Source organism: Crocodylus siamensis, chromosome 1 (genome assembly GCF_052110815.1).
Source record: "Crocodylus siamensis isolate JL-2025a chromosome 1, ASM5211081v1, whole genome shotgun sequence".
NCBI lineage: Eukaryota > Metazoa > Chordata > Crocodylia > Crocodylidae > Crocodylus > Crocodylus siamensis.
Genome location: NC_143395.1, coordinates 413,122,681 through 413,149,572, shown reverse-complemented (window position 1 = coordinate 413,149,572; position 26,892 = coordinate 413,122,681). Strand labels below are relative to the sequence as shown.

Below are 26,892 nucleotides of genomic sequence, written 5' to 3'. Positions count from 1 at the left end.
TTCAACCTGTACAATTCTTGCCAGTGCAAGTAGATCAGGGCTAAGGAAATAAAAGGGGCACACAGTCATTTCCCCCCTTTTATTAGTTGCCTCTGAGAGACCATGTCAAAGTACTTCCAAATTTATAGAGTATTATTCTATTCTATTCTAGCATTTGTTATTATTAAGAGATTAGAACAGATATGGCAACCATTTGGGTCAAACATTATCTCTCTTTGATCCTAACTTGCTGTTGGACACCTAAGACTTGCTCCATAAGCATGGGGAAGGAGAGATGCTCAGAGAAGTCCATCACCACAGCGGTCCTTGCTTGACAGGGAACTGAGTGAAACCCAAACAAACCTTTCCACCCACCTTCTCTGTGCTTTGAAGTGAGTAAGTGTGTCCATGAAAGAGCTCTGATTTGTCTTGGTGCTCATAATGAATTTACACGGCCTCTTTTCAAGCCCATGTTCTTTTTATATTATCTCAAAAGGGTCACTTGTGTCCTGTGTAAAAGACTTGGGCGCTAGGCCCCAGCCTCAAAGATCAGCTCTTGAAGCAATTGATTTTTGTGTAGTCATTTAAGAACCTCTATTTCCTCCTTTTAAAACATACAGCAAAGAGGACAGACCATGTGGTTTTATCACTGTGTAGCCTAGGAAAATAGGTAGTAGCTAACACAGTTCCAAGCACTGATTATTCACCATTGTCAGCAGTGTTTTTACAACTTTAAAAGATGCCAAATGTCTGTGATCAACCAACACCCATACACTTCGCGGGGGGGAAACAGAAGGCAGATTGGTTCTTCTCCTGGATGGGACGTAAGCAAGTACAAGGGGTGCCAGCACCTCACCAATGAACTGTAGATACTGAAACCTGAAGCACAGCATACTTGGCACATCAGTTAACCTAGCCTGTCTCCCCACATCGTTGGGTTGGGGGCAAGCAAGACAAGGGAGCATCTTGCCAAGGCCTGTGGGCTTGGGGCTTGTATGTAGGACACGTACCATGGATTCGGGAGCATCTGAAGCCACAGGATGAAGAGTCTGGGCGGGAGGAGACTTGCCGGTGGTAGCGCCGCGTGGACTTGAACAATTGTGCTTAGCCAACAGAATTCAGAACTGATTTGGCTGCTTTGGCCCGAGCCCTGAAATCAAATTTAGAAAAAAGAGAGACCAGCAAGGAAGCTCAGTGGTATGGAGGTGCTTCCATGAAAAATCCAGGCCTGTCAGTTCAGAAAAGAGATGTTGGAGGGGGGACGCAAGCAGGGTTTACCAAATTCCAAACAGCAAAGAGAAAGTTAAATAAGGAAGGATTCACTGTTGACAACACTAAAGCTAGGGGTCACCACATGAAGTGAGTAGTTAATTTAAAACTAGCACAAAGAATTTCTTTTCCGTGCAGCATATCACGAAGGTGCGGATCTTGTTGCTGCCAGGTGCGGTGGAAGCCGACAATTTAGCCAGACTCAAGAAGGGATTGAAGGAAAGGGGCTACCTTTCTTCCGCGGTATGGGATACCTTGGAATAGTTTGATGACGCTGTTAAAGGTGCCTAGTGCTAAGGTGAAATTCAAACGAGAGAGATCAAGGCCATATGTAGACCACAAACTTATTGTATCAGGATGCAGCCCCCACAGACATGCGGTGCTGATCCATACAGGCAGCCCCCTAACTGGAAGCAGTGTCAAGTTGCAGCAAGGGAAGTTTAGGTGGGATATTAGGAAAAACTTTTTCTCTGGGAGGGTAACAAAGCACTGGAACAGGTTACCTAGAGAGTCGGTGGACTCTCCATCTTTGGAGGTTTTAAAGACATGGGTAGACAAAGCCTTAGCTGGGATGACCTAGTTGGGGCTGGTCCTGCCTTGAGCAGGTGCCTAGACTAGATAATTTCCTGAGGTCCCCTCCAACCCTAATTTTTCTATGATTCTTTCTCACTGAGTCCATGTGATGCCAAGGATGGGTTAATTAGTACTGCTGAATAAGTGGCAGTTAATTTGAGCACAGTGCCGTATTGATGTGGCTGCCCTGCTGCTAGGTAGGACGTAGGGAACATGGAGCAGTGTGGGATAACTGAGGGTGCTACTGCTGGGTACGCTATGTCTGCAGTCAAGGTAAGGCCTAAGCAGCTAATGGGGAGGGAGAGGCTGAGGAGTAAAAAATGAGGGTCTAATTCTTCTATCAGTTACACTGGGGTAAAACTTGAGCCACACCCATATAAGACTTTTTTCCAATAAAGGGAAAATCAGGTCTTAAACGTAGTATAGATGCATAAATGTTGTTTTTGTAGTATGTTTTTATATTAGACCGTCTGGCTCTACCTGCCATCCTAGAGAAACCACAGTCATCTTATTCAACTAATTTGAAAAGGTCAAGTCCAAACTCAGATGCACTTGCTGATGCTTTATTGGCTATGGTTTGAAGCCTCAGACTGAATACTAGGTTAATCTACACAAATGTCTCAGATATAAGGAATTTCATACTTCATTTTAACAAGCCTTACTTCCAGTGACATTTGTTTTATCTCAGCAGTGTCTGCAGTTTCATCACAAAAATTGAAAATCCTGCTTGTACATTTGCTACCTCTGCAATATTTAATCACTTCATTCTGGGAAAAGGGTGAAAGTTGCATTGGCGATGTTTCTAAATGCTGCCTAATGCGTTCATTCATTCCTGTGGTGCTAGACATGGCACGAGAAGCAGTGTGGTATCACAGTCAGGTCCCGTTGTTGGCACTTTCTGCTAATGACTCTGGGAGTCATGGGCAAGATGACACTTGGTCAGGATACCAAAAAATTGATTGTCTGCTCCCAGGAATCCCCTTGTAGCCCAATTTAATACAATCTCTCACTGCTTCACTGAAGTCCTCATTTCTGGTAAAACATCTGGCAACGAATACATTCTTTTGTATCCCCAAGGACTTTGAAAACAACAGAATAACAACTAAGAGTTGCTTTGGTGGAGGAATAAGCAGGTCAAGGAAACACTGAGTACACCATGGATGACTACAAATTTTGGATGTTGTGTGTAGCTCTGGAAATCATGAAATGCAAATGGGATCCACAGCTTAATAATAAGGTCATCTTTTGATTCAAAAGTCATTTGGTGAGTTTGAACAGGTATATCTGAATATTAAAGCATGCTGCTGATCCTGAGCTGTATTCTTTTGCTCTGGGGATGGAGTTTCTACTGAGCTGCTTTGCTTTATTGCAATATTTTTAGGAGAGATTCTGGGGGATTTGTCAATTATCTCAAGCTTTTTGCTTCCTCAAAAAGTTAGGGCTGTCCACGTGGAAAACAAATTAACGTATGCTTGCATTTTCAAAGTGGGCTTTGAATACATCATGTCAGCCAATGGAGTTATGTTGATCTACATCAGCTAAGAAGCTGGCTCTTTAAAACTGAATCCTACAGTTGCCTAGGTTAAATAAAAAGGAATGGTAGAAAGACCCATTCCTTAATATCAAAGGCGGCCCTGATATGCAAAAAGTATATAAGTGTTAGGCCTCTAAATGAGCACATAGGTTAATTCATGAATGCAGAGAAGATATGTTTAAAAAGTCAGAATCCCCTCTTTCAATCTTTAGCCCCAAGAGTCTCTGTATTACAGGATTTTAGTCTCTGTCAGTGCCAACATCATACAAAATCCATCCCTGTTTCTACGCTCGCTCCAGCAAAGGCAACTCTCTCACAGAAACCCCCATTTCTGCTTCATTACTCACCAGAGACCAAGGCCTTCCTTTTGTTTCTTATCCCACCCTGCCACCTCCTACACCTATCCTTGCTTCACTCCACGCAATCCCTAAGAACAACCCATTGTCCAAAAACACCATCCCATTTGGACAGGAAACCATAACAGCAGCTCAGCATAGCAAAATATATGATTTGCAAGAGACTACCCAGCAACAGAGAAAGGGAACACAAAAGCTGGCAGGGGGGCATCACTGTGATAAAGAAGCTGGAGGGAGACAGATCCCTGTCCCTGGCCATTTACTTACACCTTTCGATAACAACTAAATAAATAACTTTTATTACAAGCTAATAAAAGAAAGAAGCATAGTAAAATCAGCAGAATAGCAATGGTAAGCAAACATCTCGCTCACAATAAGTCTCCTTGTGCATCCTGTCAAGCGTGAAACATTGTTAAGAACTGCAAAAGTCACAGAATTCATAAAGAGCATGGTTTGCTTTCACTGTCCACCACTGTAATATAGTACATTTTACAATTTGGGATTTAAATGCCTCTTTTTATATATGGCATCCATTGGGAATGGCATTTTTGGAATTTAGGAGGAGGGTAGTTATCGCCCCTTGACTGTTGCCAGTCTGAACAAATGACCCTATTCTGTTATTTAATTGGGTAAATCTCACATATCTTTTGGTTAGCTTTCTAAACTTGAGGGAGAGAGATGAAAAGGCAAACTAGAGCTATTTTTCTGACCCTTTCACCCCAACTTGGAAACTCAGATAAAATAGGACTTACAGAGCAAAGTTCTACAAACTTAAATAAGCCACTGCTCAGAGCACTGTGCTCTATTCCCCACAGGCAAAACCCCTTTGCCTTAGGCCTTTCCTAAGGCAGGGTCAGAGATTAGTTCTTCATGTAGCTACCACATTCCTGGTGTGGTTTTGAAGTATACATAAGCATCTGTTTTATTTGCGAACCATTATCTTTTCATTTTATTTCTAATGTGTTCTAGTTCAATGAGGTTCAATGAGGTGGTAATATTTTTCAGCATCTGGAGGAATATACTGAAAGCAGATTTGCAGGATACCTGCTCCCAGGTAACCCAGTGTAGTGTAACATGAGCCGGGTAACACAGATCAGAGATAATCCTGCCCTGGAGTGGCATAACTTTGAGCTGCGTAAGGAGTGCTTAAAGCCAGTTTAAGGTGCGGTCAATCCAGGGGTTAAGGGCTCCAGAAGTCATCAAAAATGACCATGTAATAAGGCCCCAAGAAATCCAACATAACTCCACTGAAACTGAAGTTACCCCAATTTACACAAAAGAAGCAGGAATTTGGCTTAATAGACATAGGTAGAGAAAAAGATGCGGGAACTACAGAGAAGCAAAAGAAGAGACAACTCTGAGTGAATGTTGTGGAAGGGACTGTAGTTTAATATGATGAGCTGCAATAAACTTGTCTTTCAACACAGACTGGCCAAGTTTAATGAGCATCTTCTAGTTAAAGAAAATTTAAAAAAACTAAATCAATTAGTTTTTCCTTTCTTTATTGATTGTTTTAACTTACGCTTTTGGAGAGCTCCCATTAACATCATAGAGGACTAAGTGCTGAAAGAGCCAGCTTGAGTGAGACATCAGAAAGAAAGACTGTTAATCCAGGGCTGCTTTATCGGTTGGACATTAACAAAGAAGCTCATTTTTCTATGTAAAAATTCTTGGCTTGTGAAGAGGGTTATTGTAAATATAGGGAGGAGAGTAAAAGAGAACGTAACAGTGCAAGAGAATTAGATTTGTTTTCATCTGTTGCTTGGCTTCTGTTACCATTTAGATGAGATGCCTCTAAGGACCTGATTCTGCTCCAGTTAAAACCAGTGGGAGTTTTGCCATGGATTTTCCAAGGGGAGAGGATCAGACCTTTAGTCATCACACCTCTGCCAGATTGTATTTCACGCCCTGCCAAAGTGTCACTGCATGAATCACTCCAGTAGCTTGAGTCACTTAAAAATGGACTGAACAAAGCCCTGGAGAATAAACTGTAGGAAACAATTCTGTTCCTGATCTTTTCCATGTCTCTGCAATTCTGTCTTACTGCATTACATGAATAGCAACCAGGAACTGCAAAACACGGGCAGACATCGGTTCTTGGGGTGTTTTCTGTTAATGTTTCACAGACATCGTACAGTTTAGGCAAGCTGTAAAAATGTGAAATCCCTGTGGTGTTCCCATACAACTTTGAACATGTTTTAGGTGAATCACAAAATAATGCTAAAAAACACTCTATGGTTACAGGTTATTGATGATTTGTATGTTTTGCAAAGTTACCCTGAATATCAGTGAAATATCTGTTGCTACGTTTAAATTCATCCATCATGAAATGCCTAGTAAACCTTTCAATAACATTAACCCACGTTCATATCTGGTCCATACTATATCATTCATGGCAAAAGGCTTCTCACTCAAGACCACTGTATCCTAAAACATAAAGAGGGGGCAGGAGTTTTCATCTCCGCTTGACAAAACAGTGAATTTAATTGTTTATCCAGCAAAGGAACCTGTAATAAACATGCAGACCTATTTATTACAATCTAGCACAGAATACTTGTCCACAGATACCTGTATGGGATTTAGATTGGTTCTTACAGAATAGGTCACACTGAGATCAAAACCACGTTGGAGGTGCAAATTGCTTTAGGCCTCCTGGACAACCCCATGTTAGAAGTTTCCTCTAATGGGAGGTACTTTTCTTTCACTTTTTAAATTGCTGGTGACCTGTGGAAAGCTGTGGAGGAAAGAGGAAATCGCAGGTAAAATAATTGTATTTGACAGCAGCAGGATAGATGAAACTGGATTTAGTGTTTTAATCAGAGGATTAAATTCCCCAAACTGTATCTATCACCATGTCTCTCTGTTTGTTATATACCTCAAGGCTTTATAGTACACCGCAGGTTGGTTCCTAGTACTGACTTCTCTCAACTCTGGCATCCTACTTTTTAGATCTTCTGGAACTTGGGGGTGAATGTGGTGCATAATGTGTTACTCAGAAAAAATAAAGGATAGGATAAGGAGAGAACTTGAGAGGTCATCTAGTCCAACCTCCTGCTCAAAGCAAAGCCATTTCAGTGTAAAATACTCCAGATACATCCCCACAGTCTGTCTCAGGTTGCTTCTGGAGTCATTTGTGTGTTGAATCAATGTGAGTTGTTGATTCTCTGACTTCGGCTCTCTTAACAGACAAAATGCCAGAAATACTTATGTTGACGCTAATAATAATCTCTCTGCTGATGGGGTCATGTGCCCTGTGACTTGCTTACAAGGCATTCTCAAATAATGGTTTCAAGTAGGCTGTCTCCCAGTTGCCCTCTTATTTGGGATACAAAGAGACATCTAACTCTCTTTACAAGCATTAATGAATCCTGAAAGCACCCTGGGAGTGAGTAATGTTACACTCATTTCATAGATAGGGAGAATGAGGAAGCTAAGTGACAATGCCAAGGACATACCATGACGCAGCCAGGATTTGAACTCTAGCACTTCCATCTTCCCATCCCAAACTCAGAGCAAGAGAGCACAGCTTCTCTCTCTCAAATGCCTTTAAACGATTTGAATTTGAAGCATATACAGGCAGTCCTCGGACTTATGACACAATTGGTTCCTGAAAACTGCATCTTAAGTCGAAACGTAACTTGGAACCAATTATCTCATAAGACACAGTGTTATAAATGGGGATTGGTTCCTGAACCAAGGCCCGATACCCTATTTTCACCAAAAATACCCCAGAATTTTGTACTCAATCAGTTATAGATGAATAATATAGCTACATTACTGTATTTATATTGTAAACAGCAATTATGTTGATTTGGAAGGACTGCTTTGAGGTGACCTTGCTGGACTTTTTGAAGGGCTCTTGGTTGCACATTTTGCGGGATTCTTGGCTGGAGTCTTCTCAGGAGTCCTGGCTGCAGGTTTGTCTGGAGTCTCATCTGCTTGCTTAAAGAAAGTGTACAAGGAAGTTTGGACAGATGTTCTCCAGGGAGATGAGCGACGCAGCAAACCTTTTCCCTGGCGTTGCATTGCATCAGCTCAAGCGTTGTAAAGTCAAAACTGATGTCATAAAGTTGAAATAGGGTGTCAATTTATAAACGCTGTAAGTGCAAAACGTTGTAACTCAAAACGTTGTAGGTCGAGGACTGCCTGTATAATGGGGCACAGTGTACAATCTAAAAAGTGTTTTGTTTTGTACATCAGGTTGGCAGCATTTTTTGGCAATCTTCAACTCCTAGCAAACAATAGTGCAGCTGGAATATGTTATACTGGTTCTGGTTACGCACTGTTGCAGGTGCTTCATTATCTCATGCAGACAGAAGTGAGGCAAGAATGGCTTGGAAGAGAGCAAGGATGTAGGAAGTCGACTGGACAGTTTTCAAGGAGCAGCCAAGCCTGGGGTAACATGGAAGGGGCATTGTTTCATTCTGAATTCCTTTTCTGAATAAAGCCAGGCCCCAGAGAGGGAAGGACCGACTGGTGACTTGTGTGGACTGTGTGAGGAAGCTACCTGTTCACCGTAGGGAAAGCTGTGATCACAGTGAGGACAATGGAGTCTGTATGGGGGGGTTGGCTTTTGGTTTTTTGTACTCGTGCCTACAGCTTTGGATAAGCTCATTTGATTCAATGAAATAAATCAATGAAAATAACACTTTTTACTGGAGGACTCTATTAAAGAAATTCTTCTTTCCCTTTAACTTTAAAGTGGTTAGCAAACAATGAAGCTTTCAGTTCTTTACACTTCACAGGGGAAAAAAGTACAATGAGCTGCTTAATCTCTTTCCATTCAACTCTTTTATTCTCATGGGTATCCAATTGCAAGGTATCCACATCAAACTCTGAATTCTCTGCTGATCCCACACTGCAGTGCATCTGACTGCGAGCTCTTGTTTTAACATGCTGTTTCAGGACTTACAAAGTTTCAGCATGAGCGTACAGGTTTGCTATGCCTAAATTTGTATGACAGTGGCAGAAGGGCGATATCACAAAAGCCTGCAGTATTAAAACTGCTTATGAAATGCAGAGTAGGCACTGTTGCCTTGCCAGGCTAAAATTAACACTGATGTTTGCAAACTACCAGGAAGCAAGTTATACAGCTGAAGCAAGACTTGGACAATTCTTGATGCGTTTGGTTTGCAAACAAATGTGTTTATTTGCCTCCAACAGAGACGAGCTTGCAATCCAAGTACAATACAGTTATAATCCTTATAGCTGTAAACTGGATTCATGCAAAAGGATCAGGTGGCAGGACATAAATCTTATCATGGGATCAGCTAACAATGAGTGGAGAAGCCAGATAACCAGAATATTAAGGGAAGCAAAAGGAATTTTCTTTTATTATTGCCAAGTAGAATTAAATGCAGAGAGGAGAAAAAGAACAGCAAACGTGCACTAAATAAAGGTAATAAATTAACACCCAGATTCTAAATTAAGTTATCTGCATCCTCACTTATATCAAACTGTAAAAGAAAAAAAGAAATAGGAAGGAAAAAGGAAAAAAATTGTGACTGAGCACACAAGTGCCTACGGTATGTGGGATGTAAGGGGGAAAGAGAAGAATGCAAGGAATGGTTTAAGGATTAGGATCACTGTGAGCTGCAAGCAGTTAAAATGCCCGAATTTATTCAAGGTTTCTCTTATGGGAGGCCCCTAAATTTGGGGGAATTTGTCAATGAATGTTTAAGCACCTTGGATGGGTTGAAGCAAGTTCTGTGTTTCAGGGCTTGCAAGGGTTCTTGACAGATACATCAAAGCGAAGCATTGAGAGTTGCCAGCCCAGGCATGTTCCATGCTGAAAGAGAAGAGCCGAGCTCCCCTCGCTATGCATGGGCAGAGTCAGGGACTTCAGCATGGGAATCGGACAAGCAACTGCCTAAAATAGCCTGCAGCAAATGCTGCAGAGTGGGGTGTGTCTTAAATCCCACTCCACTGGAGGTTAGGTACCTAACTCAGGACTGCAGGGAGGCGCCCACAGAAAAGGATGATTCATAGTCCATAACCTTTGCTGGACTCAGGCCCTAAGTTCTTCAACAGGCAAATGGTTCACCCTTTCCTTTTGAAGAGGGGCTGCTAGTGGTTATACTCACCTTTTTGTTCAAGGAGATCCTTAGAGCATTCATTCAACTTAAAATCTGGCTTCAATTCCCTCTTCAGCTTAAGTGGGTTCAAACCCACATCTCTTACCTCCCATGTGAATACTTTATCTGACTCTAGGCTACCCATGAGTAAGGAACTCAGCTCCTGTCGACCCAATGACTCCTAAATCTCCCCTTTATGAAATCTGATTGATATAGTTGAAATAGCTACAGAATGAGACTGGACAGAGCCTTTGGCTAACACCTCGGGGAGCGTCCAGATGAGCATACACATGCATTTGTCCGGGGACAAATAGCAGCGCCACATAGTTGTGCCACTGCTACTTGTCCCCAGGGAACACCCCTGCACGTATGCTCAGGCACAGAGCAAATTGCCCCGGATAGAGTAGTGGAGGCTGGGGCCAACACCTGGACTGGCTATAGCAGCCTTAGCGGGAGTCCTGGGCACCTCCTGGGGCTCCAGCAGCGGCGATTTGGGTGCGTGGAGCCTGACCGTCAGCAAGAGCACAGCAGAGTACGCTGCTGCCATGTGCACCACCTCACCTTTCTTGGCATGGATTTTTTTGACACTGGGATTTCCTAGCGTCAAAAAACCCCACCGCATTTCAAATTAACAGCGTAGCAAATGCCTGCGTGTGCGGTGCATGAAGTCTGTGGCACTACAAACTGCACATGCGCACCCATCTGGACATGCCCTTGTTGTCCAATCCAAACTGATTAGAAAACGTCTGTGATTTACATTATGGGTCTGTGTCCCTCTTGCAGATCGGGGCGATCTTAACTTCTCTTACATAGGGCGATGCACTGGTCAAGAGCACAGTGACATGAATCTGGAGCAGTTTGGGATTCAGTTCTGACAATGATTTTTCAACCATCAGTCCACCTGTTCCTCCAACTTCATAGCATCTTCTTCCAGGTTGTCCTCTGTACAAAGAAAGAGCTTCTCAACAGCCACAAAAACGCCAGGTTATTCTCCTTCATATGTCATTACAACTCATCCTTACATAACACTCAACAATGGTTAGGCAGCTGATGTATTATAAATAGTACTAGTTATGCTAACCATAATGGTTTCATTGTTAAGTTAGGTTTCTCCACTCTCTGTTGTATTCAACTGTAGTCTCTCTTATACTGAAACCTGTACGGTCTTTAAAGTAAAGACCACCTTCTTTTTTTACATGGCTACAATCCCTGAATGGGGTTTCTAAGACCTATCACTATTCAAATATTAAAGTGTTAAGAAGATTGTGCAAAATTTGACAAAGAATCCACATGGTTCAAGTGCTACAGCAGCTAATAAACTTGATAAATGAACAGTTGCAGAAATTTTAAGTCCTGAATCAAGTACAGAGACAGAATCACAGAGACTGTCCCTTTGTTACAGTTTCAACAAAGCCTAGCACAATGAGATTCTAGCCTCTAGGCATGACTGTAATACAAATCATAGATGATAATAGCTTGCCAAATTTGAATTCACAGCTGTAATAGACTCAGATAATTCCCAGTGGCCTCAAAGTCTTAAAGAGATGCAATGCTTCCATTTCTAACTTTCCTGAGTGATATCATACATATATAAGAGACTTCCGTTATTGCCCATATATTGAAAAAACTGGGCTAAAGACTACCATCGGAGGAAGGAACAGGTAGGGGGAACAGACTCAAACGTGGAACAGCTAAGGAAAAAAAATGCAAAACAAAAGAGACCTAATCATTTGTTGTCTTCACGTTGTGTAGTCATTTATACCACCACAAGCTGAGTGAAAATGCAAATCAATCAAAAAGGTAGCACTTTACCTGGCTCTAACCTTTTTAAGTACAGAAAGTAAAGGACAATAAAAAAAAAAACACAGCCTGGAGGAGTTAGCACACACCAGCTGTGATATGTGAACACTAAAGCTCTTCAGTATCTTGAATACTCTTGCACAATACTCATTTCTGCAAGAGAAGAAAACTCTCCTCTGGCAGCACAGACTCTTCCAGGTAATCCCCACATTTAAGACCTGAGCACAGAACAGTCCATTTCTGAGGAAGTCAGAGATTGCCAATGGCTGCATCTTCTTTTTTCAACAGGCAGTAAGATACTACGACCGCTGAGCAGAAGGCAGGGGTGGATTGGCATCCAATCCTGTTCAGCAGAACAAAATAGGTGGAAAAAACCAAACTAAGTAAGGTAACTTAAGCAAAAGTGGCCCAATGAATAACCCAACACCCAGACACTCTGTAGCAAGCCCTGCCTGGATGTAGAGCCAGACACAGGCATGGGCGAAGGACCCGGACAGAAAGGAGACCTGAAAATGGTATATTTTTTGTCCAATTATCATTATTATTATCATTATCTCTGGCAAAGGGAGGCTTGATACTAAATGTTTGCCCGGAGCCACCATGAGTCTATGCACGGTGCTGCCTGCCTGCCCCAGGCTCTGTAGTCATCTGCTTCCCAGCAGGCTTTTCTGGAGCTCATCTGTTCACAGGAGTTGAAGGTAGAGAAAAGTGGAGCTGAATCAACCTCTTGTGTATGCACTGGTCACAGGGAATATACTTGCACTTGATCTTACCCATCTAGGTTGAAGCCACCCCTTTGGTAGTCATTGCCTTTTATTTAGCTATGAATGTGTATTATTCGAGACTCCTTGTCCACTCTCTCACCCTGATCCTGTGCATAGGGATTGCTCCTTACACCTTGCAGAAAACAAGGGTGACCATGTTAGTAGTGTGAGAAGAGGCCATTGCCCTGGGACTTCATCCCTGCTGGGGGCATCTCTAGGATCCTGGGCTATCACCACACCAAAATCTTGTCTACCTGAAGTCCATGATCCCAGACCACTGGGCAGCGGTGCTATAGGATCCCAGGCTTTGGGCTTTCCTAGAAATTAAAGGAACTTTTACAAGCCTTTTTGACAGGTACTGCTGGGGGGAGGGGAGTTATAGAACAGCCCTCCATTGCCCCCTCTCTAGAGAGCAGACCTTTGTTGCATTTCAGCCAGGAGGCTGTCTATAGTGGTTTATATTTTTATTGTGCTACAAACTTTGCAGCAGAGCAAAAAGTTATGTCTGCCAGGGGCCTTTATCATACAGGCTTTGTTGGTCTATTGCCGAAAATCTAGTTTCCTTTCCACACCGCTCTCCCACTGAAAGTTACAACCTACCTGCTTCTTCTCTCTCCCAAGAGATGTGGGGTGGCCCACCACTCGCATTGCAATGGAGTCAGGCTCTTTGCCCACTACTCCTCCTCCCTGCCTCCACCACCATCCCAAACCATAGAGACAGCTGCTTTAGATTAGATAGATAAAATAGGCAGAGACTAACACAGCCAACCTCCTCTGCTCAGAGATAACAGAAAGAATTTCCTTCTTTATCTGCTTGGCTCATTCCCACAAATAACCCCCAGCTCAGACTAATTAAACCTTGAGCTTTGCAATAATCGCTATAACAATAATATAAGAATGACAATAATTCAAAATACTTCGTGGTTCCACTGCAGTTTCCGTCAGAGGATCTCAAAACACTTCACATACTTTAACAAATTAAGTTCTTCAGTGCCCTGATGAGCTAGGTAAGGATGACACATGGGGTCATTTAATTTAATACTGATCTATACTAACTGTTTCACAAGGTAGCATGGGGCTACACAGCAGCTGATGACCGGAAGGACTCCTTCCTTGGCTGAATCTGCAGGTGGACTGCAGGGCTGCAGAATGCAAGTATGTTTGACTGAATATAAAACACAATTATTTGTTTGAATTTGGCCAAATGAACCCACTGGACTCCCAAGTGACCACAGAATGTCTAGGACCTCACGTCTAGGTCACAGTACTGGGGTCGTGTTTCAAGTGTAACTTAAATGTAATAATACCAATGACTAATTCACACACAGCCTTCTTAAACCACCTAAAAGTTCCCTGACCTTAAAGATCTCCCATTCAAAGCCCTCTCCTCTTCAGTAGAAGAAGTTGCTCTGTAGGATGCGGGACTGGAAAGGACTTCCTGGGTCAGTGATACTGTCACAGGCCACAATATTACCATATAATCCCTTCATATATTTATCAAACTCCATATTAAAATTATCTGGGATTTTGGCTCCATTATAACTAGTTATAATGAACATCAAACCTGTTTCTAGTAGCCAGCCGATATGGCCAGTTTATAACCCTTAGTTCCTAGGCTAATATTGTCTTCAACTTAAACAGCTCTTCTCCCTCCCTGTCATGTACCTCCATGGTGTATTTATAGGAAGCCCCTTTTTTTGCTAAACTAAATCACAAGATCTTGCCATTCCCCTTATTCTCCTATTCCTGTCTGAATTTATCCTTCTTAAACATGGGTGACCAGAACTGTACGTGCTATTCCACATGAGGTCTTACCACAGTCTTGTATTTTGTATAAACATTTTTTATCTTTACTGGAAGTATCTTATCTGATACATCTGAGAATCACAGTTGCCTTTTTCATGGCTGCATCACACTTCTGGCTTACAATCGTTCAACTAACCCACTCACATCTTTCCCCTCATTTGTTGTTTAAAACTGTTCTTGTTAGTAGTCTCTAAATAAATGCCTTTGCATCTTGTCTTATTGAAGTCCATCCCATTTCTGTCACTCCAGTCCTCAAGATGGCTGGTTTTTTCCTCTATGATATTCTGATCTTCAGGGATCCTGGTTCTGATTTTTAAAAATCCCCAATTTTTAGTTAAAAAAGTAACCCCAAATCCATGTTTTTCAATTATTAAAATGAAACATCACTATATATATATATAGCGGTGTTTCATTTAAATCACGGAAGAATGTGGATTTGGGTTTTCTTTTTTTAACTGAAAATTGGGGATTTTTTGTAAATCAGAGGAAACCAGGATCCCTGCTGATCTTCCTCTGTGTTAACAGTTCTCAACTTTGTGCCATCAGCAAATTTAATTGCAAGAAGCCTACTTTTCCTGCCAAGGTCATTAATGAAATCATGAGCTAAGATCAGTCCAAAACTAACCATTAAGAACTTCACTAGTAATCATCCTCCTGCCTGATAGCTCCCTGTACAGAGCAACATACTATTGTCTTCCCACTAACTTATTCCTTGCATAAACAAACTGTGGAGCTGTCAACCATATGGGCAGGTAACAATGAGGTTCATGCCTGGGGTACCTCCCTCAACTCTTCTGCCACGTCTTGATTTTGAGAAGAAAAATAGGAGTGTCCTAGGATGTTCTGGGTACCTTCGTGGGTGCACTTGCTCTGGGGAGTCTCTCAGGGCTTATCCTCCCCTATACCCCATCCACAATCCAACTGAGTATTGTAATGTGACACTGGGTCCCTGATGTAATGGGCCAGGCCTTAAGTGGGTTCCCTAGCTTTCAAGTTACTGCGGTCATACCACCAACTCAGTCCTTAATTGCTTATAGGCTTCAGACTCAGCTCAGTCTTTTATTAGTTCCTGGCTTTCCACATTAACTGTCAGATGCCAGTAAATTTGTGAGGTTTCTCAGTTTGTATAGACTGTCATGAATTCATGGGTGTTGACATCAAATCATGGTCCTTAATTAATTCATGGGCCTGCAAAACAGGTGTCCATCTCCAATTAATTCATAGGTTAGCAAATCAAAATCACAGCCACCTATAAACTTCCAGGCTTGTAAATCAAATATACCATCCTTAATTAATTCATAAATGTAATGCCATTTAAAGCTACCCCAAACAATCAAGAGAAATAAAAGAACCAATAATGTTCTCACAGCGCCTGGGGATCCAGCCACCAGGACCTTCAATTCACGTGCCCCTTTTCCACTCCGGGTCAATGTGCTGGGGTCCACATATAGCCTCGCTCCTCCATGGCCAGGGTCACCTGGGGCTGAAAACCCCACTGGGTTCTCAGTCTGGGGCTTTGGCTGAGCCTCCAGCCTGCCTCGGAGTTGCAGGGTCCCTGGAGCTGCAGAGCTCTTAAAACTGCCTCCGCTCAGCCCTGCTGCCCACGCACTCATCCGCTCTGGGCACAGATTTATTACATCACTCCCTGTGTGCACGCTGACATGCGGGGAGCATGTACTGCTAAAACAGGGTCACGGCTATGTGCATTGCTCTGTCCCCCATGTCTCAGCACCTGCAAGTGAGACGCCACCGTTGGCAGCCCTCACTCTGCTCTCTGCCACCTTTTGCCCACAGCTCCCTGTACCTCCCGGGGTCCATCCATGATGGGGTTGCTGCCATCAGCATGCCCCACTGTCACACAAATATTGTACTTCTCCCTCTTTCTAGTCTAGCTAATAATTCCCCACATGGCCATATATTAAATGCTTCCCTTTGTCTAATAATGTATTGTTTTCTCAGAAAAATATATTGGCTTAGTCTGACCCAAACTACCTGTGATAAACCCATGGTACCTGTTACTTTCCATAACTTTTAATTTCTCCTTCTTTCAAAATTTGTTGTAAACCTTCACATACTATCAGAGGGCTAGGGACAGAAACTACACATAAACCCGTATGAGTAATCGGAAAGCGGTTCAAATCTGTAATGCAAAAGAAGTTCAGTTCACATAAATTACTTTCAAAATAGCTGAAACTAGTTTAAAACAGTGGACATAATATACCTTGACTTTAGCAAGGCTTTTGATACCGTCTCCCACAGCATTCTTGCAAGCAAGCTGAGGAAGTATGGGCAAGATGAATGGACTGTAAGGTGGATAGAAAGCTGGCTGGATTGTTGGGCTCAATGGGTAGCAATCAATGGCTCAGTGTCTAGTTGGCAACCAGGATCAAGTGACATACCCCAGGGTTTGGTCCTGGGGATGGTTTTGTTCAGTATCTGCATTAATAGTCTGGAAGTCAAGATGGAGTTCACCTTCAGCAAGTTCCTGGATGACACCAAGCTGGGAGGTGTAATGGATATACTGGAGGGCAGAGCTAGGATTCAGAGTGACGTAGATAAAATGGACAATTGGGCCAAAAGGAATCTCATGAGGTTCAACAAGGAGTGTAAAGTCCTGCACTTTGTACAGAGCAATCCCATGCACCGGTGCAGGCTGGGGGTGACTGGCTGGGCAGCAGCTCTGCAGAAAAGGACCTGGGGGTGACAGCGGCCAATAAGATGGATATGAGTCAGCAGTGTGCCCTTGTTGCAGACTAAAGGGTATGGCAGGGCAATAAGGCTGAAGTTTGTTGGTCACACAGAAATGCTGCCAACTGGGAACCAACACATACAACACAGCTACATTGGTTCAAGTTTTGTTTAAACTAATACACTTCTTTGCTCATAGTGCAGTCCCAAAAGTATATTACTCAGCAGTGAGTCATCAAAGTCAAAGTGATATTTGCACTCTGATTGCAAAGGAACTTTTTTTGCTTGCTTTACCCCCTATTTTTGTTTGCTGTGGTGTCACCTTTTATGGCAGCAACATGAAAGAGTAATTAGCAACATCAACAGCAGCACTTCTGCCTTACATAACTAAATGATTGTCTGAAGTGTGAGCAGCAACTCTTACTGAATAATGTGAGTGGGCAGCTGATGATACTTGAGTTTGCCCTGGTATGGGATGACTTCGTTACTTCAATTAGAAAAGAAAGTTTCACTTTTGCAGCAAAGATTCACCATGTTTGTCGACTGAGCCAAACTCTCACGGCAGTCACAACTTTGCCACGCGCATTGGACCAAAATCAGGGCAGATTTAACTCCTCTGAGCTTGGTGGAATCACACCAGGATAAATTTATCCCACTGTGTTAGTTGTTTTCATGCAATTAATTTTATTATTTAGTGTCTCAGACATTGTAGAAAACTGAACTACCAAAGGGACGCCAAAACTGTCAGAGATGTACTGAGCTGAACAAAAAAAGGCTGGAGACTATGGCAGACATCCACAGGGAGCCAGCTCCACAGATAAGCTTCCTAAACTGAAAAGGCCCTATTCTCCCAGCTCAATTCAGATGAGACCATGGAAGGAAGAATAAGACAGCCAGCCTGATCTCAGCTGCCTTCATGAAGAGACAAGCGGCAGTCACTCATTTACTTGGAGATGAGCTCATTTTGTATGTTTTGTACTTGAGGAAAAGATGTCCGTTTTATACTGTGTTCAGTCTGTTGCACCCAGGACCCCATGCCATTATAGTGCACACCGTGAGGGCTTCAATCCCATGGACACAAGGGCGGATCTGGCGGCGGGGGGTGCTGCTGCTGTTCGCCTTCTGCTTCCTTCCCTGCTGACTTCAGCAGCAGGAGGAAAGATGGGAGGAAAGCTGGCACTCGCTCCGAGCTGCAGCAAGTTGCTCTGGGCCAGAGTTCGCACCAATCAGTCAGGGAGCTCGAACAGCTCGCTGCATGCACGAGGCTCTTGTAGCTGGCACTAACTGGGCTGAGCTCGGAGAAGAGCAACAAAGATGCTCAGGGGTACTGAGAAGCTCCTATATGAGCAGAGACTAAAGATGCTAGGCCTTCTCAGTGTAGAAAAGAGATGCTTTAGGGGGGGCAGCATAAGGGTTTACAAAAGACTAAACGGCAAAGAGATTTGCTGTTGACTCTCTATCACAATACAAGAACTAGGGAGTCTCCAGACGAAACTTGTCAGTAGTCAGTTTAAAATTAATACAAGAAAGGGTTTGGGTTTTTTTCCTTAAAGCGTGGAACTCATTGCTACCAGATGCGGTGGAAAGTGCCAGTTTAGCCAGGTTCAAAAATGGATTGGACAAAATCTTGGAGGAAAGGGGCATCAGTAGCTATTGAGCACGGGAGTTAGCCATTGAATCACAACGTCCTAGACCTTAAATGCTGGAGGCTGCAAGTGAGAGAGAGAATGGAAAAAAAACCTCTGGTCAGACCCAGCTCACTCTCCGTTTCAGCATCCGTTCTCTGCCGCTGTATGACATGACACAGGATACTGCCTAGTTGAATCTGCAGCAGGGGTGAGCAAAACACAGCCACCAAAGGTCTCTATCCAGCCCATGGTGGGTACCTCAGCCCCTCCCAGCTCAGGTAGCCGGGCACTGGAGTGGGGTAGCCGGGCATTGGTGCTTGCAGCCAGTCCTGCTGCCCCCAGGTTAGTGGCAGGGTGGTGGCAGTGGGGCAGTCAGCCTCGCCATCCCAGCAGCCCCCACAGCAGTGGCTCACTCTGCCTGGCTGCCACTGCCAGTCCGCCCTGCACCCATTGCTGGGAGTGCCGGATGTAGCTGGCAGGTAGGTAGGGTCTCCAAGAAGACCAGCCTGGCACCCCCACAGGCAGGGCACACTCAGTGGGGTGGATGGGACGGACCCAAGGGCAGGTATGGAGCAGTGTCCAGGAGTGGGACAGGCAGGCAGGGCCAGGATTGCAGGCTGGTGACTGCCCAGGGAAGAGCTGCAATCTGTTCCCTGCATATCCCAGCCCATGCAGGGAGCAAATTGAGGCTCTGGGCCCTGCACTGTCACTACCCCACGATCCTGGCCCTGGGCCTGGCCCCACCCCCCCCTGCCCATCCTGCTCCGAGACGCTACATCCACCCACCTGTGGGCCCATCCCATCTGCCTCACCAAGCACCGCCCGCCTGCAGGGGTCCTGGGCTGATCTTCATGGAGACTCCACCTGCCCCGTAAGGCACCCCCAGCGATGGGTGCAGGGTGGAAAACCAGATTGGACTAATTGAACCCCTCCCACACCCCCGTGCCATGCCAGGTCAGCACCCCCCGCCCCACACCCACTGTTCAGGTCTGGGTCAGTTCCTGCCCCACCCCCCAACCCCTAACAGCTCAGCAAAACTCCCTAAGTGGGGCCCTCCAGCCCAAATAATTGCTCACCCCAGATCTACGGTCTGATCCGGTACATGGCAATTCTTATGCTCTTATCTTCTAGAGCTCACTGCACATGTGCAGAACAGCCAAAGTGAGGGTGTGGGCACGCCTGGATCCTCAGCTGCACGGACAAGAAAAGACCATTTCCATTATATTAGCATGTGCAGGCTTGATCATATGATAGAAGAGCTTTGGCGCTAACTAACCCAGGCTGCAAAGGGTTGGCTGCCAGGTCATGGCATGAGCCCCCTGCTCAGACCCCCATCTGTCAGCCCAGGCAAGCAGTTTCCACTGCCAATGGTCATGTGCGGGGTTAAATCTGGGCAGCGGGACAGCCCCAGGAGGGAGGCAGCTGGCTTTGTGCACCCCATCCCACTCCCATGCCAGTCCACAATATAGAAAAGGTTGGGAACCACTGTGTTAACCAGTTCTTTACAGTATACTAAATACTTTTTGCAGTGACTAGAGACCAAGCAAGACATGGGGACACGTACAGCGATTGTTGTATCACACAAAGTCAGATCCTGGATAGTTTTATGTCATTATGTCTTGAGAAACAAATCACACCAATATTATGACTCCAAGTGGACATTCATGCGCTTCACATAGTTTACTGGTTCAAATCCAGCCCAAGTCAGCAATAACTGAAAGTTTCTGCTTCCAGTGACTACTCAGTGACAAATACAGTCCTCAGAACAATAAAACTCTAAGCCCAGACTGGGGCCTCTAGATGTTCCCTCAGTAAAAATAATTACACATAAAAGCTATTTTAAAAGAACTTTATTAAGGTTGCAAACTCAAGCATTCAAAAGTGAGGAAATGCCAAAGTGAAAGTTGCCTGTGCAACCTTAGTGTGATGGCCCCTTTTCTTATATCCTTTCTGAAACAGTCATTAATTACTTGATCTCAGGCTATTTTTCCGCAGAACCCTCCTCCCTCGTTAAGTTCATAAAATGGATGGTGCTCACTTAACAAGTACCTATTCAACATGTTTTTTCTTCTTGTCATTCAATGCAAGGTTCCCCGCTTTATTTAGTGCACACTATTCAAAGCCTGCTCTGAAGCCAAGAATCATTAAGTTCCTAATGGGCTTTCTATGGTTCTCATCACCATGGTATCTCAGAGCACCTCAGACATCTATTATTCTATTTTCACAACATCCTAATGACGTGGGACATTGAGATCACCCCCATGATAGAGATGAGGAACTGAAATAGTAAGACACTAAGATGATCACAAAGATCCACTAATTTTGGGAGACTGATTCGAGACATCTGGGGCCTGATTCTTCAGAGCACGTTATCTCTCCAAAGAGCAGTGCCACTGACTTCAGTTGTATCTGAGTGCTCCGCAATTTGGAAATCAGACCTCGGAGTCTGAAGCTGGGGCCCAACAAATGAGCAATGTGCAATTTGGGATCACCTGGGAAAAGTCTGTCACTTGTGTATTGCCACCAAAACTCTGGGACAGAGGCAGGGATAGAATCAAGCTCTCCAGATAGTATTCTACTAATTTAACCATAAGACCTTCATTTATATCCTGGATCATCTACCTGGGAAACAAGACTTATGAGGAAGGGCTGAAAAACTAGGTCTGTTCAGTCTGGAGAAGAGAAGATTGAGGGAAGATTTGATAGCAGCCTTCAACCACCCAAAGGGAGATTATAGAGGGGATGGAGATGGACTCTTTCTGTGGCTGCAGAGGACCAGACTAGAAGTAATAATGGCCTGAAACTGCAGCAGAGGAAATTGGAGTAGCAGTTTAGGAATCACTTTCAGACTATAAGAGTGGTCAAGCATTGGAACAGGCTACCTAGAAAAACTGGTAGCAATAATAGGGCAATCTCCACCCCTAGAAATTTTCAAGAGCAGGTTAGACAAGACATTTGACCGGGGCGGCTTAGTTGGGGATGATTCTGCCCTGAGCAAGTCTACCTCATTCATTACATGCCCTTCCGAATCCTGCAACCTATGAGCCAGGATTCCTGTGGACAACACTCTTTATTACTACATATTTTCCAGGATAGGTCCAACCTGTGCACTGAATGAGACCAGATCCTGAGGGAAAAATAGAGTATAAGAGCGATTCTCAACGAGGGTGTTGCAGCATCCGGGGTGCCACCAGATGCTTTGAAGGATGTTTCAAGGAGTGGGGTGATAAGGGAGGTGTGAGGAGATAAGCAGATAAGGGCAGGCTCAAGCTTGCCCCTGTTTGGCCAATCCCCCATCCCTACTGCCTGGCCCCTCTGCAAGGAGGTAAACATTATTATCTACAGAATTAGTTTTTAGTGCCAGTCAATTTAAAAAAAGGTTATGGAGGGATGCCTTGGGTTGAATGAGGGGTGCCTTGAAAGAGTCCAGAGAAGAGCCACCCATATGATCAGAGTCTTACATGGCAAGCCATCCGAGGAAAGGCTGAGGGATCGGGGATCTTCAGCCTGAGGACAAGAAGGCAGAGAGGGGACCTGGTAGCAGCTGACCACTACACTAGGGGCGTACATCAGGGGCTCAGTGAGCAACTGTTCACCAGGGCGCCTGAGGGGAAAACTAGGAGCAATGGCTACAAACTCCTGGAAGACCACTTCAGGCTCAACATTAGGAAAATCTTCTTCACATTCAGGGTGTCCAGACTGCAGAATAAGCTCCCTCCAGACATGAAGCAATCACCCACCCTGGAAATCTTCAAGAGGAGACTGGATGGGCACCTTGCTGGGGTCACCTGACCCCCAGTTGTCTTTCCTGTTTGGTGCAGGGGGCTGGACCCGATGCTCTTCCAAGGTCCCTTCCAGCCTTGCAATCTATGAATCCAAAAGGGTTAAGGACCACTGATGTATAAATCATGGAATGAAAGACTATATCATAACACATATGCATGCAGAGGAAGGTTGCACAGATAACTTTCATTCTGACATTTCCTACCTTTTGACTGCTTGATTTTGCTTCCTTGATAACGTCAGTTTTATGTAGACTTCCCCGTGTTTAAAAAAACCCTGAAAAAACCCAGTAATGCCATCGTGTGCATTTGAACCAATATGCCTATTAAGAGCAGTCCGGTTGGGACTGTTAGATCTGCTGACCACACCTCCACACGCATATGGCGCTCACAGAGCGAGTGATGTCTTACAAGAGGTAAGGCCAGCGCTAGGGGCGGACAGGGCACTTTGCCAATGGGTGTCACAGATGCTCGTTGACAGCAGAAGCACAGGGGACTTAGGGACCTTGGGTTCCGCTCCCAGTCTTGTCCCATCCCCGCTCCTCATTTTCAGTTCCTCTGCGACCTGCTGGTTTCTTTTAGCTGCTAATATCTAAAGAAGACTCAACTGTGCATGCATAAAATAACTTTTTTTTAAAGAGTATAAGTACCACCATCCTGTGTCAAACCAATGGTCCATCTACCCCAGTGGTCAGTCTCCAACAGTGGCAGAAAGGAATAGTCTATAAAGGAAGAGCATTGACATGGATATCTTTAGAGTGACCTGTTCCCTATTCAGATTTTGAATTGATCGATGATGCTTCTGGAGATAAATTATATTATTTTATTCAAAACCATAGTCCTCACACAGGAAAAAAAGAACTGCACCAATTCAAGAAAGTGAAAGAAATTCAATTGTATTAACAAGTTTTGATCTTATTAAACCTCTAACACATTAGATGAGTATAGTGGAAACAGGCAACAAGTATCTTCTGCACTGGAAGCCACAGCTCTGCTGACTTAAACTCCTGCTTTAGGGGTCCAATTACCTACAACGAGCTAATGTCTGATGCTGAAAAGGAATCATTTTCCTTTGCATTAGCTCCACAGCAGTTTGCTGCATAAAAGAGTCTGTGACTGTTTTTCAGGATAAATATGATAGACAAAGCACAGTATTCTGGAGTCCCTGTGACTGAGCTATAAAGGTAAGTTTACAAATTAATCTCTTTAGGGAGATCTGCCTAGAGCTAACTGTACCTGGACTTTGTTATAGCAAACAGGGACTAGAAAAAGGCATACATCTCAGAAGTAAGACTTCTCTGTGATATCTTTTATTGGACCACCAGTATAGTTGGGAAGAGATGTTAGACAAGCTTTCAGCCACAAAATGCCCCGCTTCCGGTCTTTGTGCCCAAAAGCATGTCTAACACCTCTCCTGAATATGCAGTTGGTCCAGTAAAAGACTTATCACCCAAGAAACCTTACTTTTTGCATATTTCCTGGACCCCCACAGATACAACAGCACTGTCATCATTGGCAATCCCTTGCATTCGAGGATGACTGTCTTCTGTGACTGCTTTATCTGTGGGTCCAAAAATGGCCGACGAGGCCAATCCAGGATCAACGGACTCTTTCAACTCCAGCAGGTGGATCTGGACTCTCGATTCAGTTTGCGACACGCTGTCTTTCCTGCCCACCCTTTTTTGTCTGCTGTTATGGTCATAATGTTTCAGAGTACTGAGATCTTTGCAGCAGACTCTTCCTTCATTCGGAGCAGCCCTGGGCAATAGTCTTCTGCAAGTTGATGTCAATGTTATATTTTTTCAAGCTGGCCTTAAGGATGTCCTTGAAGTGCTTTCTCTGCCCTCCTCTTGAGGGTATACCTTGACTGAGCTGGGAGAATAAAACTTGTTTTAGGAGTCTGGAACTGGACATCTGGATGACGTGGCCGGCCCAGCCAAGTTGACGTCAGATAATCATTGCCTCGATGCTTGCTGTGTTTGCTTGTGAGAGGACTCTAATGTTTGTACGTCTGTTTTCCCACTGGATTTGAAGGATCTTCTGCAGGCAGCATTGATGGTACATCTCCAGTGACTTGAGGTGTCTCCTGTACGTTGCTTATGTATCAGCTCTGTACAGCAAGGCGAGGATCGTGACTGCTTGATAAATCATGAGATTGGGTTTGAATCTGATGGTGCAAGCTTCCAATACCCATTTCCTCAGGTTTCCAAAGGCTGCACTTTCACTCTTAAGTGATGTTGGATTGGTTCATCAACGTCAGCCTTCTGCAAGAGACGGCTTTCCAGGTACGGGAAATACTCAATGTTCTCCAAAGTCTCACCTAGAGCACTCGAACTGCACTACAGCATGATTCTCATTCAGTCTCCTCTTCCCCTGCCCTACAATTCCTTTTCTCCATGAACTATTGCTATATACAAGTATTGTAACAGCAGAGCTAAAGGTAGGATCTTTTACTTTACTTTTTTTTCATTCAATAAGTATTAAACCACTCTCTCCCCCTGCTACACCGCCCTTGCATTTTAAAATGGCCACAGGGGCACTTTAACTAAAGCTTATTCAATGAGTGTTAGTTAAAGCGCTCTCCCACAGTCATTTTAAATTGTGGGGAGGTTTAATACCCACGACGGTGAGGCGATGCTGCAGAAAAACATGAATTAGAACATGAACCAGCACGTCTACAGGTAGCCCAGATGACCCAATGAGTATATTAAAAGGAGTTAATGCTGTTTGATGCAAGTATCCTCTCAGTGTTGTTCCAGCCATAGTTGTAAAGGCATATTAAATACATTCTGGTAGCAGTTTATTTTTCAACAGCACAACACAAAAATCTAATTTTCACTCAAAAGAAGAAAAAATGCGGCTTTGTGCTATTCGCTCCCATCTTCACAAAATAATTGCATTTTCTTGGACCGTGTTGTGTGTCACTCTCTGTTAGCCAGAAACCACATGAGCAAAGAAATACACAGTGCATATGATGGTTTGCAGCACCGTGGGACTGTGCCTCATTAAAAGTGAGTGTAGGATCAGGTCTCTTCGTCTCTTCTATAGTTCTTGCCTATTTGATATTTTGGAGAATAGTCTTGAAATGAATACTGATGTTTCAAAATTAAATTAATTTTCTTGGTGTTCTTCTGGTAATTTTTATGGGTTTACAATCACATTTAACTCTATTTCTGAATAGGTGTCACTATTCAAAATGGAACATTTTGGACTGTTTGATGCAATTTGTTTCAAAGAGTGAAAGAGAAACAAGGGGCACACTAGGTTGTGGAATTATTGCAAAAATGCCTACAGGGGATAATTTAGCATTTAGACCAGTGGTTACCAACAGCATTAGACTAAGATACCCCTTGTTAGACTCAAGGCCCCCCCTCAGAAAATGCCAACTCTTAGCTTTCACTCACGTTTGACTATAAAAAAACACTAGAGCAATTTGTCTGCTGCGAAGAACTCAGGTCAGAATATTTTTGCCACTGTGAAATTCTATATGAAATACCTGGATTTATCTTGTGAATTGTACGTTAGGTGTTTCCACACCTATCAGTGCTAATATTACACAGCACCCTGTGGCACCCTTAAAAGGATCCCAGAGCACCCCACGGTGCCCCTGCACCATAATTGAGAATCCCTGATTTAGATCCTCTCCAGACTAAGTCTGAAACCAAGATGCCTGAAACACTTATAAAAGTAACGCGACCATGCGTAAGCCAGATGAAAGCAACAGGATTGCAAATATACTACTAATAGCATTATCTGAAGACAGATATAACTGAAGATAGAATCTGAGCTCTGAAACTTTTCTTACCAGTGATGATTCAGGAGAAAGGAGAGACCTAACTTGATTCTTCAGCTCTAGTTTTGTTTGCAGGCCTGAAAGTTTGAAAAATATTTTAAATTGAGCAGAACTGATATGCTAGGAAATAACATGCAGACCAAGGAGCTCATTTTTTTACAATTCCTTCCCTGTGTAGGATCACATTTGAATGTAGGTGCAGTAGTTTGACTCCTAAACAGATCATTGCTAAGTACAAGCGTTCAAGAAGCCCACAGTGAAAGCGCTCTAACTTCTGGGCTTTACTCTAAGCACCCCTGTTTAGGTCGGGAGGAAGCAGAGCACATGTTAGCACCTGTGGACCTGGGCAGCTGTGCTATCCTGGACCCAGTGTCTCTCTGAGAGAGCTGCAGGCTGCAAGGCACTGGTGCAGCAGGCACAGAAGATTGCCGGCCGTGTCTCCCCCTTCAAGGACCACGGACCCCCAGCCCTCGCCGATGCCTGGGGCTCATGTCAGGCAGCCGCACAAAGCCATGGGGTTGCCTAAGCCTGCCGTGCCTGTCCCTCTCCCCCACAGTGAAGCCTGGACCAGGAGTGGGGCCACGGGGAGTGGAAGAGCTTCTCCCTTCACCCCCAGTTCTTCCAGTGGATAAGCTGGGACCACTGGGCTTTGCTGTCACAAGCTGCCCCAGTGACCACCTGGCCTGGCAAGCCGCTGGGCTGTGATCTCCCGCATGCTCTGAGCACTACTGCACCCCTTCAGGACTGGCCCGGACCCACCTGGGAGGGCCTGTGCCTACTGGGCAACCAGCAGTGGTCCAGTACCATGTGCATTAACTCCTTATTCTGGCACTGCGACGCTCTCAG

At 44.2% G+C, this 26,892-nt stretch overlaps 1 protein-coding gene across 1 annotated transcript in view; it reads right to left on the bottom strand.

Moving 5' to 3' along the window:
• Positions 1-26,892, bottom strand: part of PAK1 (p21 (RAC1) activated kinase 1) — a 154,186-nt gene that overhangs the window by 95,017 nt on the left and 32,277 nt on the right. Inside the window, exons 6-7 of the mRNA XM_090030717.1 lie at positions 26,059-26,123; positions 990-1,129 (exon numbers count right to left, since the gene is read on the bottom strand). The gene's annotated coding sequence lies outside the window, so the exon portion shown is untranslated. The remainder of the gene's footprint in view (positions 1-989; positions 1,130-26,058; positions 26,124-26,892) is intronic.